The sequence below is a fragment of the Triticum dicoccoides genome, chromosome 7A (genome assembly GCF_002162155.2).
Source record: "Triticum dicoccoides isolate Atlit2015 ecotype Zavitan chromosome 7A, WEW_v2.0, whole genome shotgun sequence".
In the NCBI taxonomy this organism is placed as follows: Eukaryota; Viridiplantae; Streptophyta; class Magnoliopsida; order Poales; family Poaceae; genus Triticum; species Triticum dicoccoides.
In genome coordinates, this window is record NC_041392.1 from 359,647,633 (window position 1) to 359,663,319 (window position 15,687).

A 15,687-nucleotide genomic window follows, 5' to 3' on the forward strand; every position below is an offset into this window, starting at 1 on the left:
CGCAGTTGATGTAGTCGAACGTCTTCGCGATCCAACCGATCAAGTACCGAACGCACGGCACCTCCGCGATCTACACACGTTCAGCTCGGTGACGTCCCTCGAACTCTAGATCCAACTAAGGCCGAGGGAGAGTTTTGTCAGCACGACGGCGTGGTGACGGTGATGATGAAGTTACTGACGCAGGGTTTCGCCTAAGCACTATGACAATATGACCGAGGAGGAAATCTATGGAGGGGGCACCACACATGGCTAAAAGATCAACTTGTGTGTCTATGGGGTGCCCCCTCCCCCATATATAAAGGAGGGGAGGAGGAGGAGGACCAGCCTCAAGGGGCGCGCCCAAAGGGGGGATTCCTGAAGGAAATATGCCCTGGAGGCAATAATAAAGATGTTATTTATATTTCCTTATATCAAGATAAATGTTTATTATTCATGCTAGAATTGTATTAATCGGAAACTTTGCATGTGTGAATACATAGACAAACAGAGTGTCGCTAGTTTGCCTCTACTTGACTAGCTCATTGAATCAATGATGGTTATGTTTCCTAACCATATACATGAGTTGTCATTTGATTAACGGGATCACATCATTAGAGAATGATGTGATGGACTTGACCCATCCGTTAGCTTAGCACGATGATCGTTTAGTTTGTTGCTATTGCTTTCTCCATAACTTATACATGTTCCTATGACTATGAGATCATGCAACTCTCGAATACTAGAAGAACACTTTGTGTGCTACCAAACGTCACAACGTAACTGGGTGATTATAAAGGTGCTCTACAGGTGTCTCCGATGGTGTTTGTTGAGTTGGCATAGATCGAGATTAGGATTTGTCACTCCGATTGTTGGAGAGGTATCTCTGGGCCCTCTCGGTAATGCACATCAATATAAGCCTTGCAAGCAATGTAGCTAATGAGTCAGTTAAGGAATGTAGCATTAACGTAACGAGTAAAGAGACTTGCCGATAACGGTATTGAAGTAGGTATTGAGATACCGACGACCGAATCTCGGGCAAGTAACATACCGATGACAAAGGGAACAACGTATGTTGTTATGCGTTTGGACCGATAAAGATCTTCATAGAATATGTAGGAACCAATATGAGCATCCAGGTTCCGCTATTGGTTATTGACCAGAGACATGTCTCGGTCATGTCTACATAGTTCTCGAACCCATAGGGTCCGCACGCTTAACGTTCGGTGACGATCAGTATTATGAATTTATGTGTTTTGATGAACCGAAGGTTGTTCAGAGTCCCGGATGTGATCATGGGCATGACGAGCAGTCTCGAAATGGTCGATACATAAAGATTGATATATTGGATCACTATGTTTGGACATCGAAATGTTTTGGGTGAGTTTGGACATTAACCGGAGTACCGGGGGGTTACCGGAACCCCCCGGGGAGTATATGGGCCCTAATGGGCTTTAGGGGAGAGATGGAGGGGCTTCCTAGGGCAGGCCGCACGCCCTCCCAAGGCCTAGTCCAAATTGGACTAGGGGAGAGGGGCGGCGCCCCCTCCTTCCTTCTCTTTTCTCTTCCCTTTCCTACTCTCCTACTCCTACTACATGGAAAGGGGGGAGTAGGACTCCCCAGGGCGCGCCATAGTAGAGGGACGGCCCTCCCCCTCCTCCACTCCTTTATATATGGGGAGGGGGCACCCCATAGACACACAAGTTGATCATTGATCTTTTACTGTGTGCGGTGCCCCCTCCACCATAATCCACCTCGGTCATATCGTAGCAGTGCTTAGGCGAAGCCCTGTTCCGGTAGCATCATCATCACTGTCATCACGCCGTCGTGCTGACGAAGCTCTCCCTCGACACTCTTCTGGATCGTGAGTTTGTGGGACGTCACCGAGCCGAAAGTGTGCGGATCATAGAGGTGCCATACCTTCGGTACTAGGATCGGTCGATCGTGAAGACGTACAACTACATCAACCGCGTTGTCATAGCACTTCCACTTACAGTCTACGAGGGTACGTAGACAACACTCTCCCCTCTCGTTGCTATCAATCACCATGATCTTGCGTGTGCGTAGGAATTTTTTTGAAATTACCGCGTTCCCCAACAGTGTCATCTAAGCCAGGTTTATGCGTAGATGTTATATGCACGAGTAGAACACAAAGGAGTTGTGGGTGTGGGTATATACATATTGCTTGCCGTCACTAGTTGATTCTTGATTCGGCGGTATTGTTGGATGAAGCGGCCCAGACCGACATTACACGTACGCTTATGCGAGACTGGTTCTACTGACGTGCTCGCACACATGTGGCTGGTGGGTGTCAGTTTCTCCAACTTTAGTTTAATGGGATTCAATGAACAGAGTTCTTTTTGAAGATCAAAAAGCAATCACTATACCGCATTGTGGTTTTTGATGCGTAGGTAAGAACGGTTCTTGCTCAGCCCGTAGCAGCCACGTAAAACTTGCAACAACAAAGTAGAGGACGTCTAACTTGTTTTTGCAGGGCATGTTGTGATGTGATATGGTCAAGACATGATGCTGAATTTTATTATATGAGATGATCATGTTTTGTAACACAGTTATCGGCAATTGGCAGGAGCCATATGGTTGTCGCTTTATTGTATGAAATGCAATCGCCATGTAATTGCTTTACTTTATCGAGCCGGTGAGACGACAATGATGCTTCGATGGAGATCAAGGTGTCAAGCCGGTGACGATGGTAATCATGATGGTGCTTTGGAGATGGAGATCAAAGGCACAAGATGATGATGGCCATATCATATCACTTATATTGTTTGCATGTGATGTTGATCCTTTATGCATCTTATTTTGCTTAGTTCGACGGTAGCGTTATAAGATGATCTCTCACTAAATTTCAAGGTATAAGTGTTCTCCCTGAGTATGCACCGTTGCTACAGTTCGTCGTGCTGAGACACCACGTGATAATCGGGTGTGATAAGCTCTACGTTCACATACAACGGGTGCAAGCCAGTTTTGCACACGCAGAATACTCGGGTTAAACTTGACGAGCCTAGCATATGCAGATATGGCCTCGGAACACTGAGACCGAAAGGTCGAGCATGAATCATATAGTAGATATGATCAACATAGTGATGTTCACCATTGAAAACTACTCCATCTCACGTGATGATCGGACATGGTTTAGTTGATATGGATCACGTGATCACTTAGATGATTAGAGAGATGTCTACCTAAGTGGGAGTTCTTAAGTAATTTGATTAATTGAACTTTAATTTATCATGAACTTAGTACCTGATAGTATTTTGCATGTCTATGTTGTTGTAGATAGATGGCCCGTGCTGTTGTTCCGTTGAATTTTAATGCGTTCCTAGAGAAAGCTAAGTTGAAAGATGATGGTAGCAACTACACGGACTAGGTCCGTAACTTGAGGATTATCCTCATTGCTACACAGAAGAATTACATCATGGAAGCACCGCTAGGTGACAAACCCGCTGCAGGAGCAATGCCACATGTTGTGAACACCTGGCAGAGCAAAGCTGATGACTACTCGATAGCTTAGTGTGCCATGCTTTACGGCTTAGAACCGGGACTTCAGATGTTTTGAACGTCATGGAGCACATGAGATGTTCCAGGAGTTGAAGTTAATATTTCAAGCAAATCCCCGGATTGAGAGATATGAAGTCTCCAATAAGTTCTACAGCTGTAAAATGGGGGAGAATAGTTCTGTCAGTGAACATATACTCAGAATGTCTGGGTATCACAACCACTTGACTCAGCTGGGAGTTAATCTTCTTGATGATAGTGTCATTGACAGAGTTCTTCAATCACTGCCACCAAGCTACAAGAGCTTCGTGATGAACTATAATATGCAAGGGATGGATAAGGCGATTCCTGGCTCTTCACAATGCTAAAGGCTGCGGGGGTAGAAATCAAGAAGGAGCATCAAGTGTTGATGGTCAACAAGACCACCAGTTTCAAGAAAAAGGCTAAAGGGAAGAAGGGGAACTCCAAGAAGAACAACAAGCCAGTTGCTGCTCAAGTGAAGAAACCCAAGTCTGGACCTAAGCCTGAGACTGAGTGCTTCTGCTGCAAAGGAACTGGTCACTGGAAGCGGAACTGCCCCAAGTATTTGGCGGAGAAGAAGGATGGCAAAGTGAAAAGTATATTTGATATACATGTTATTGATGTGTACCTTACTAATGCTCGCAGTAGTGCCTTGGTATTTGATACTGGTTCAGTTGCTAACATCTGCACCTCGAAACAGGGGCTACGGATTAAGCGAAGATTGGCTAAGGACGAGGTGACGATGCAAGTGGGAAATGTTTCCAAAGTCCATGTGATCACCGTCGGCACGGTACCTCTACATCTACCTTCGGGATTAGTTTTAGACCTAAATAATTGTTATTCGGTGCCAGCGTTGAGCATGAACATTATATCTGGATCTTGTTTAATGCGAGACGGCTATTCATTTAAATCAGAGAATAATGGTTGTTCTATTTATATGAATAATATCTTTTATGGTCATGCACCCTTGATGAGTGGTCTATTTTTACTAAATCTTGATAGTAGTGATACACATGTTCATAGTATTGAAGCCAAAAGATGCAGAGTTCATAATGATAGTGCAACTTATTTGTGGCACTGTCGTTTGGGTCATATTGGTATAAAGTGCATGAAGAAACTCCATTCTGATGGACTTCTGGAATCACTTGATTATGAATCACTTGGTACTTGCGAACCATGCCTCATGGGCAAGATGACTAAAACTCCGTTCTCCGGAACAATGGAGCGAGCAACAGAGTTATTGGAAATCATACATACTGATATATGTGGTCGAATGAACATTGAAGCTCGTGGCAGATATCGTTATTTTCTCACCTTCACAGATGAATTAAGCAGATATGGGTATATCTACTTAATGAAACATAAGTCTGAAACATTTGAAAAGTTCAAAGAATTTCAGAGTGAAGTGGAAAATCATCGTAACAAGAAAATCAAGTTTCTACAATATGATCGTGGAGGTGAATATTTGAGTTATGATTTTGGACTTCATTTGAAACAATGCAGAATAGTTTTGCAACTCACGCCACCTCGAACACCACAATGTAATGGTGTGTCTGAACGTCGTAACCGCGCTTTATTAGATATGGTGCGATCTATGATGTCTCTCACTGATTTACCGCTATCGTTTTTGGGTTATGCTTTAGAGACGGTTGCATTCACGTTAAATAGGGCACCATCTAAATCCGTTGAGACGACACCTTATGGACTGTGGTTTGGCAAGAAACCCAAGTTGTCTTTTCTTAAAGTTTGGGGCTGTGATGCTTATTTAAAAAAGCTTCAACCTGATAAGCTCGAATCCAAATCGGAGAAATGTCTTCATAGGATACCCAAAGGAGGCTGTTGGGTACACCTTCTATCACAGATCCGAAGGCAAGATATTTGTTGCTAAGAATGGATCCTTTCTAGAGAAGGAGTTTCTCTCGAAAGAAGTGAGTGGGAGGAAAGTAGAACTTGACAAGGTAATTGTACCTTCTCCCTTATTGGAAAGTAGTTCATCACTGAAATCAGTTCCAGTGATTCCTACACCAGTAAGTGAGGAAGCTAATGATGATGATCATGAAACTTCTTATCAAGTTACTACCGAACCTCGTAGGTCAACCAGAGTAAGATCCGCACCAGAGTGGTACTGTAATCCTGTTCTGGAAGTCATGTTACTTGACCATGATGAACCTACGAACTATGAGGAAGTGATGATGAGCCCAGATTCCGCAAAATGGCTTGAGGCCATGAAATCTGAGATGGGATCCATGTATGAGAACAAACTGTGGACTTTGGTTGACTTGCCCGATGATCGTCAGACCATAGAGAATAAATGGATCTTCAATAAGAAGACTGACGCTGACGGTAATATTACTGTCTACAAAGCTCGACTTGTTGCAAAAGGTTTTCGACAAGTTCAAGTAGTTGACTACAATGAGACCTTCTCAACCGTAGCGATGCTTAAGTCCGTCTGAATCATGTTAGCAATTGCCGCATTTTATGATTATGAAATTTGGCAAATGGATGTCAAAATTGCACTCCTTAATGGATATCTTAAAGAAGAATTGTATATGATGCAACCAGAAGGTTTTGTCGATCCAAAAGGTGCTAACAAAGTGTGCAAGCTCCAGCAATCCATTTATGGCCTAGTGCAAGCCTCTCGGAGTTGGAATATACGCTTTGATAGTGTGATCAAAGCATATGGTTTTATACAGACTTTTAGAGAAGCATGTATTTACAAGAAAGTGAGTGGGAGCTCCGTAGCATTTTTGATATTATATGTAGATGACATATTGTTGATCGGAAATGATACTGAATTTCTGAATAGCATAAAAGGATACTTGAATAAGAATTTTTCAATGAAAGACCTTAGTGAAGCTGCTTATATATTGGGCATCAAGATCTATAGAGATAGATCAAGACGCTTAATTGGACTTTCACAAATCACATACCTTGATAATGTTTTGAAGAAGTTCAAAATGGATCAGGCAAAGAAAGGGTTCTTGCCTGTATTACAAGGTGTGAAGTTGAGTCAGACTCAATGCCCGACCACTGCAGAAGATAGAGAGAAAATAAAAGGTGTTCCATATGCTTCAGCCATAGGCTCTATCATGTATGCAATGGTGTGTACCAGACCTGATGTGTGCCTTGCTATCAGTTTAGCAGGGAGGTACCAAAGTAATCCAGGAGTGGATCACTGGACAGCGGTCAAGAATATCCTGAAATACCTGAAAAGGACTAAGGATATGTTTCTCGTATATGCAGGTGACAAAGAGCTTGTCGTAAACGGTTACGTCGATGCAAGCTTTGACACTGATCCAGATGACTCTAAGTCACAAACCAGATACGTGTTTTTATTAAATGGTGGAGCTGTCAGTTGGTGCAGTTCCAAGCAGAGCGTCGTGGCGGGATCTACATGTGAAGCGAAGTACATAGCTGCTTCAAAAGCAGCAAATGAAGGAGTCTGGATGAAGGATTTCATATCCGATCTAGGTGTCATACCTAGTGCATCGGGTCCAATGAAAATCTTTTGTGACAATATTGATGCAATTGCCTTGGCAAAGGAATCAAGATTTCACAAGAGAACCAAGCACATCAAGAGATGCTTCAGTTCCATCCGCGATCAAGTCAAGGAGGGAGACATAGAGAGTTGCAAGATACATACGGATCTGAATGTTGCAGACCCGTTGACTAAGCCTCTCTCACGAGCAAAACATGATCAGCACCAAGACTCCATGGGTGTTAGAATCATTACAATGTAATCTAGATTATTGACTCTAGTGTAAGTGGGGCACTAAAGGAAATATGCCCTAGAGGCAATAATAAAGTTGGTATTTATATTTCATTATTCATGCTAGAATTGTATTAACCGGAAACATAATACATGTGTGAATACATAGACAAACAGAGTGTCACTAGTATGCCTCTACTTGACTAGCTCGTTGATCAAAGATGGTTATGTTTCCTAGCCATAGACATGAGTTGTCATTTGATTAACGGGATCACATCATTAGAGAATGATGTGATTGACTTGACCCATTTCGTTAGCATAGCACTTGATCATTTAGTTTGTTGCTATTGCTTTCTTCATCACTTATACATGTTCCTATGACTATGAGATCATGCAACTCCCGAATACCGGAAGAACACTTTGTGTGCTACCAAACGTCACAACGTAACTGGGTGATTATAAAGGTGCTCTACAAGTGTCTCCGATGGTGTTTGTTGAGTTGGCATAGATCGAGATTAGGATTTGTCACTCCGATTGTCGGAGAGGTATCTCTGGGCCCTCTCGATAATGCACATCAATATAAGCCTTGCAAGCAATGTAGCTAATGAGTTAGTTAAGGGATGTAGCATTAATGTAATGATTAGAGACTTGCCGGTAATGAGATTGAAGTAGGTATTGATATACTGACGATCGAATCTCGGGCAAGTAACATACCGATGACAAAGGGAACAACGTATGTTGTTATGCGGTTTGACCGATAAAGATCTTCGTAGAATATGTGGGAACCAATATGAGCATCGAGGTTCCGCTATTGGTTATTGACCAGAGACGTGTCTCGGTCATGTCTACATAGTTCTCGAACCTGTAGGGTCCGCACGCTTAACGTTCGGTGACGATCGGTATTGTGAGTTTATGTGTTTTGATGAACTGAAGGTTGTTCAGAGTCCCGGGTGTGATCACGGGCATGATGAGGAGTCTTGAAATGGTTGAGACATAAAGATCGATATATTGGATGACTATGTTTGGACATCGGAATGGTACGGGTGAGTTCGGACATTAACTAGAGTACCGGGGGGTTACCGGAACCCCCGGGGGAGTATATGGGCCCTAATGGGCTTTAGGGGAGAGAGGGAGGGGCTGCCTAGGGCAGGCCGCGCGCCCCCAAGGCCTAGTCCGAATTGGACTAGGGGGGAGGGGCGGCGCCCCCTCCTTCCTTCTCTTCTCTCTTCCCTTTCCTACTCTCCTACTCCTACTACATGGAAAGGGGGGAATCCTACTCCCGGTGGGAGTAGGACTCCCCAGGGCGCGCCATAGTAGAGGGTCGGCCCTCCCCCTCCTCCACTCCTTTATATACGGGGAGGGGGGCACCCCATAGACATACAAGTTGGTCATTGATCTTTTAGCCGTGTGCGGTGCCCCCCTTCCACCATAATCGACCTCGGTCATATCGTAGCAGTGCTTAGGTGAAGCCCTGTTCCAGTAGCATCATCATTACCGTCATCACGCTGTCATGCTGACAAAGCTCTCCCTCGACAATCTGCTGGATTGTGAGTTCGTGGGACGTCACCGAGCCGAACGTGTGCAGATCGCGGAGGTGTCGTACCTTCAGTACTAGGATCGGTCGATCGTGAAGACGTACGACTACATCAACCGTGTTGTCATAAGGGAATTTTGACTAAGCCTCTCTCCGTGGAGATGCATCACCACGATCTTGAGTGCGTAGGAATTTTTTTGAAATTACTGCGTTCCCCAACAATTCCGACTCCTAGTAGGAGTAGGTTTCCCCCTTTCCTAGTCCATGTAGGATAAGAAGGAAGGAGAGGAGAGGGAGAAGGAAAGAGGGGGGTGCCGCCCCCTCCCTAGTCCAATTTGGACCAGCCCATGGGGGGCATGTGGCCACCCCTTGAGGCCCTTCTCTCCTTTCCCGTATGGCCCATTAAGGTCCACTACTTCCTCCGGCGAATTCCGGTAACTCTCCGGTACTCCGAAAAATACCTAAATCACTCGGAACCTTTCCGATGTCCGAATATAGCCTTCCAATATATCGATCTTTACGTGTCAACCAATTCAGGACTCCTCATCATGTCCGTGAACTCCTCCGGGACTCCGAACAACCTTCGGTACATCAAATCACATAACTCATAATACAAATCGTCATTGAACGTTAAGCGTGCAAACTCTACGGGTTCGAGAACTATGTAGACATGACCGAGACACATCTCCAGTCAATAACCAATAGCGGAACCTGGATGCTCATATTGGCTCCTACATATTCTACGAAGATCTTTATCGGTCAAACCGCATAACAACATACGTTGTTCCCTTTGTCATCGGTATGTTACTTGCCCGATATTCGATCGTCGGTATCCTCATACCTAGTTCAATCTCGTTACCGGCAAGTCTCTTTACTCGTTCTGTAATGAATTATCCCGCAACTAACTCATTAGTCACATTGCTTGCAAGGCTTATAGTGATGTGCATTCCCAAGAGGGCCCAGAGATACCTCTCCGACAATCGGAGTGACAAATCCTAATCTTGATATATACCAACTCAACAAATACCATCGGAGACACCTGTAGAGCATCTTTATAATCACCCAATTATGTTGTGACGTTTGATAGCAAACTAAGTGTTCCTCCGATATTCGAGAGTTGCATAATCTCATAGTCATAGGAACATGTATAAGTCATGAAGAAAGCAATAGCAATAAACTAAACAATCATAGTGCTAAGCTAACGGATGGGTCTAGTCCATCACATCATTCTCTAATGATGTGATCCCGTTCATCAAATGACAACACATGTCCATGGCTAGGAAACTTAACCATCTTTGGTTAACAGGCTAGTCAAGTAGAGGCATACTAGGGACACTCTGTTTGTCTATGTTGTCACACATGTACTAAGTTTCCGGTTAATACAATTCTTGCATGAATAACAAACATTTATCATGATATAAGGAAATAAGTAATAACTTTATTATTGCCTCTAGGACATATTTCCTTCAGTCTCCCACTTGCACTAGAGTCAATAATCTAGTTCACATCGTCATGTGATTTAACACCAATAGTTCACATCTTTATGTGGTTAGTTCACATCTCCATGTGACTAATACCCAAAGGGTTTACTAGAGGCAATAATTTAGTTCACATCGCTATGTGATTAACACCCAAAGAGTGATCATGTTTTGCTTGTGAGAGAAGTTTAGTCTACGGGTCTGCAACATTCAGATCCGTATGTATTTTGCAAATTTCTATGTCTACAATACTCTGCACGGAGCTACTCTAGCTAATTGCTCCCACTTTCAATATGTATATTCATGCTTAATGCAAACACTAAATAACATTTATTTTATATTCAACACTAATCCTGAAGGTAAAAGGAGTGTGCGATGGTGATCTTATCAACCTTGGAATCATTTCCAACACACATCGTCACCTTGCCCTTAACTAGTCTCTGTTCATTTTGCAACTCCTGTTTCGAGTTACTAATCTTAGTAACCGAACCGGTATCAAATATCCTGGGGTTACTATGAACACTAGTAAAGTACACATCAATAACATGTATATCAAATATAATTTTGTTCACTTTGCCATCCTTCTTATCCGCCAAGTATTTGCGGTAGTTCCGCTTCCAGTGACCATTCCCTTTGCAGTAGAAACACTCAGTTTCAGTCTTAGGTCTAGCTTTGGGCTTCTTCACGGGAGTGGCAACTTTCTTGCCATTCTTCTTGAAGTTCCCTTTCTTTCCCTTGCCCTTTTACTTGAAACTAGTGGTCTTGTCAACCATCAACACTTGATGCTGTTTCTTGATTTCTACCTTCGCCAATTTCAGCATCGCGAAGAGCTTGGGAATCGTTTCCGTTATCCCTTGCATATTATAGTTCATCACGAAGTTCTAGTAACTTGGTGATAGTGACTAGAGAACTCTATCAATCACTATCTTATCTGGAAGATTAACTCCCACTTGATTCAAGTGATTGTAGTACTCGGGCATTCTGAGCACATGCTCACTAGCTGAGCTATTCTCCTCCATCTTGTAGGCAAAGTACTTGTCAGAGGTCTCATACCTCTCGACTCGAGCATGAGTTTGAAATACCAATTTTAGCTCTTGGAACATCTTATATGTTATGTGGCATTCAAAACGTCTTTGAAGTCCCGGTTCTAAGCCGTAAAGCATGGCACACTAAACTATCAAGTAGTCATCATACCGAGCTTGCCAAACATTCATAACATCTGCATCTGCTCCAGCAATAGGTCCGTCACCTAGCGGTGCATCAAGGACATAATTCTTCTGTGCAGCAATGAGGATAATCCTCAGATCACGGATCTAGTCCGCATCATTGCTACTAACATCTTTCAACATACTTCTCTAGGAACATATCATAAATAAAACGGGGAAGCTATACGCGAGCAATTGATCTACAACATAGATATGCAAATACTATCAGGACTAAGTTCATGATAAGTTTAAGTTCAATTAATCATATTACTTAAGAACTCCCACTTAGATAGACATCCCTCTAATCATCTAAGTGATCATGTGATCCATAACAACTAAACCATGTCTGATCATCACGTCAAATGGAGTAGTTTTCAATGGTGAACATCACTATGTTGATCATATCTACTATATGATTCACGCTCGACCTTTCGGTCTTAGTGTTCCGAGGCCATATCTGCATATCCTAGGCTCGTCAAGTTTAACCCGAGTATTCTGCGTGTGCGAAATTGGCTTGCACCCGTTGTATGTGAATGTAGAGCTTATCACACCCGATCATCACATGGTGTCTCGGGACGACGAACTGTCGCAATGGTGCATACTCAGGGAGAGCACTTGTACCTTGAAATTTAGTGAGAGATCATCTTATAATGCTACCGTCGTACTAAGCAAAATAAGATGCATAAAGGATAAACATCACATGCAATCAATATAAGTGATATGATATGGCCATCATCATCTTGTGCCTTTGATCTCCATCTCCAAAGCACCGTCATGATCACCATCGTCACCGGCTTGACACCTTGATCTCCATCGTAGCATCATTATCATCTCGCTAACTATTGCTTCTACGACTATCGCTACCGCTTAGTGATAAAGTAAAGCAATTACATGGTGATTGCATTTCATACAATAAAGCGACGACCATATGGCTCCTGCCAGTTGCCGATAACTGTGTTACAAAACATGATAATCTCATACAAAAATCTATATAATCATGTTTTGACCATATCACATCACAACATGCCCTGCAAAAACAAGTTAGACGTCCTCTACTTTGTTGTTGCAAGTTTTACGTGGCTGCTACGGGCTTCTAGCAAGAACCGTTCTTACATACGCATCAAAATCACAATGTGGTATAGTGATTGCTTTTTGATCTTCAGAAAGAACCCTGTCCATTGAATACGGTTCAACTAAAGTTGGAGAAACCGACACCCGCCAGCCACCTGTGTGCAAAGCACGTTGGTAGAACCAGTCTCATGAACGTGGTCATGTAATGTCGGTCCGGGTCGCTTCATCCAACAATACCGTTGAATCAAGAAACAGCTAGTGACGGCAAGCAATATGTATATATCCACGCCCACAACTCCTTTGTGTTCTACTCGTGCATATAACATCTACGCATAGACCTGGCTCTGATGCCACTGTTGGGGAATGCAGTATTTCAAAAAAATCTACGATCACACAAGATCTATCTAGGAGATGCATAGCAACTAGAGGGGGAGAGTATGTCTACATACCCTCGTAGACCGAAAGCGGAAGCGTTATGAAACGTGGTTGATGTAGTCGAACGTCTTCGCGATCCAAACGATCAAGTATCGAACGCACGGCGCCTCCATGATCTCCACACATTCAGCTTGGTGACGTCCCTCGAACTCTAGATCCAGCTGAGGCCGAGGGAGAGTTTCGTCAGCACGACAGCGTGGTGATAGTGATGATGAAGTTACCGGCCTAAGCACTATGACAATATGACTGAGGTGGAAATCTGTAGAGGGGGGCACCACACACGGCTAAGAGATCAACTTGTCTGTCTATGGGGTGCCCCCTCCCCCGTATATAAAGGAGGGGAGGAGGAGGGCCAGCCTCAAGGGGCGCGCCCAAAGGGGGGATTCTTACTCCTAGCAGGAGTAGGTTTCCCCCTTTCCTAGTCCATGTAGGAGAAGAAGGAAGGAGAGGAGAGGGAGAAGGAAAGAGGGGCCACCGCCCCCTCCCTAGTACAATTCGGACCAGACCATGGGGGGGGGGCGGCCACCCCTTGAGGCCCTTCTCTCCTTTCCCGTATGGCCCATTAAGGCCCACTACTTCCTCCGGTGAATTCCGTAACTCTCCGATACTCCGAAAAATACCCGAGTCACTCGGAACCTTTCCGATGTCCGAATATAGCCTGCCAATATATCGATCTTTACATCTCGACCATTTCGAGACTCCTCGTCATGTCCGTGATCTCATCCGGGACTCTGAACAACCTTCGGTACATCAAATCACATAACTCATAATACAAATCGTCATCGAACGTTGTAGACATGACCGAGACACATCTCCGGTCAATAACCAATAGCGGAACCTCGATGCTCATATTGGCTCCTACATATTCTATGAAGTTCTTTATCGGTCAAACCGCATAACAACATACGTTGTTCCTTTTGTCATCAGTATGTTACTTGCCCGAGATTCGATCATCGGTATCCTCATACCTAGTTCAATCTCGTTACCGGAAAGTCTCTTTACTCGTTCCGTAATGCATTATCCCACAACTAACTCATTAGTGACATTGCTTGCAAGGCTTATAGTGATGTGCATTACCGAGAGGGCCCAGAGATACCTCTCTGACAATCGGAGTGACAAATCCTAATCTCGATCTATGCCAACTCAACAAATACCATCGGAGACACCTGTAGAGCATCTTTATAATCACCCAGTTATGTTGTGATGTTTGATAGCACAATAAGTGTTCCTCCGGTATTCGGGAGTTGCATAATCTCATAGTCATAGGAACATGTATAAGTCATGAAGAAAGCAATATCAATAAACTAAACGATCATAGTGCTAAGCTAACGGATGGGTCTAGTCCATCACATCATTCTCTAATGATGTGATCTCGTTCATCAAATGACAACACATGTCCATGGCTAGGAAACTTAACCATCTTTTATTAACGAGCTAGTCAAGTAGAGGCATACTAGGGACACTCTGTTTGTCTATGTATTCACACATGTACTAAGTTTTCGGTTAATACAATTCTAGCATGAATAATAAACATTTATCATGATATAAGGAAATAAATAATAACTTTATTATTGCCTCTAGGGCATATTTCCTTCAATCTGATCATAAACTCAAAGTTCATCGGATCCCAACAAACACACCGCAAAAAGAGTTACATCAAATAGATCTCCAAGAGACCATTGTATTGAGAATCAAAAGAGAGAGAGAGAGGAAGCCATCTAGCTACTGCCTACGGACCCGTAGGTCTACATGGAACTACTCACGCATCATCTGAGAGGCACCAATGAGGATGACGAACCCCTCTGTGATGGTGTCTAGATTGGACCTCGTGGTTTTGGAACTTGCATCGGCTGGAATTGTGTTTCGACGTCTGCCCTAGGGTTTTTGCAATATTTGGGGATTTATAGGGTGAAGAGGCGGTGCGGGAGGCCACCGAGGTGGGCCCTAGTGGGTTGTGCTCCCCTCGGAGCCCCCTCCGGTACTTCTTTGGCCCATCTTGTGTCTTCTGGTCCAGAAAAGTTCTCCAAAAAGTTTCGATGCGTTTGGACTCCGTTTGGTATTGATTTTCCACGAAGTAAAAAACAAGCAAAAAAATAGAAACTAGCATTGGGCACTATGTCAATAGGTTAGTCCCAAAATATGATATAAAATTGCTATAAAATGATTGTAAAACATCCAAGAATGATAATATAACAGCACGGAACAAGCAAAAATATAGATATGTTGGAGACGTATCACTATGAGCCAAGCTCGGAATCAAGCTCCTATTCCCCTCGACACACCATCCACAAACCGACGACCAAACGAAGGTCATGAACCGGACGCTATCTACTCTCCTATGCGTGTTGATCAAGAAGAATATCAAGGAGTGGGAAGAGTGCTTACCCATCGCCGAGTACGCCTACAACCGCGCAAGACATTCAACTACCGACAAGTCCCCCTTCGAGGTCGTCTACGGTTTCAACCCATTGTCCCCATTGGACATTCTACCACTACCACTACAAGAGCGCATCAACATGGACGCGAGCGCGCGAGCGAGCTATCTCAAGAAGGTCCACGAAGACACAAGGCACACCATCAAGCGCCCAGTACAATGCCTCGCGACCAAGATCAACATCAACAAGCAATTCATGATATTCAACATTGGATATCTCATGTGGATACACCTTCGCAAGGACCGCTTCCCCAACGAACGCAAGTCCAAGCTTCTACCTCGAGCCGGCGGACCCTTCAAGGTGCTAG